We start from the raw sequence: 794 nt of genomic DNA on the forward strand, positions 1-794 counted from the left end.
TTTCTGTGCATGTTCTTTGCATTCCAACGCTGTTCGCATGGAGTGAACAGTGAATATGCCTGGACATTGCAGTTTCCACTAATCACCATGTTGGCATTCCAGCTGCCGGCAAACACTCATATCCACCTGACCAGGCACAACAGACGGGCGCGTCTGTCGTGCCTGGTAAGGTGGATATGAGTGTTTGCACTACACCCAACTATAATTGAAGGGCCCATTTGTCCATTTGCTCAGTTTTGTTTATTTTGAAAGGACTAGCCTTTTAGCAACTTACTTAGCCCCACTCCAGCACCTAAAACATTTTTCGACCGCAAAAATGCAAGGAACGTTGAAAGAATTAAAAATTTCGCGCTACAGTTACATGTAATAGGTAGGAGTGACGCAGTAGAGGCTGGCACTAAAAACATACTGCAGCAGAAAAGGGAGTTGCGCTTGTGTGTAAATTTGCATGTCCGCTGTATTTGTTTTTGTGTTTTGGGGTTTTTCAGTTTTTTTTATTTTGGTTTCTTGGGGTTTTTCTAATCATTTCTATCTGCTTTTATGACCCACGCATGGTCTGGTCACAGGGAGGTTATATGTTCTTCGTTTTTCCTGATTAAACTTCAATTGAGAGCAGTGCTCGTCCTGTGGTTCTGCTTGTGTCATGTTTTCAGAGTTGCGCTTTTTGAAGGTTTCGACATACTAAAAACATAGTTGTGAGTGTATAAACTGCATGTCGGCGTTCACATGATATGATCAGACAAAACTAGAGGCCCCTCTACAATTGCAAAGTACATAATATTATTTGGCAGTGG

This window comes from Haemaphysalis longicornis, unplaced genomic scaffold (assembly GCF_048455015.1).
Source record: "Haemaphysalis longicornis isolate Haplotype H1 unplaced genomic scaffold, Haemaphysalis longicornis Haplotype H1 scaffold_43, whole genome shotgun sequence".
Classification (NCBI taxonomy): domain Eukaryota; kingdom Metazoa; phylum Arthropoda; class Arachnida; order Ixodida; family Ixodidae; genus Haemaphysalis; species Haemaphysalis longicornis.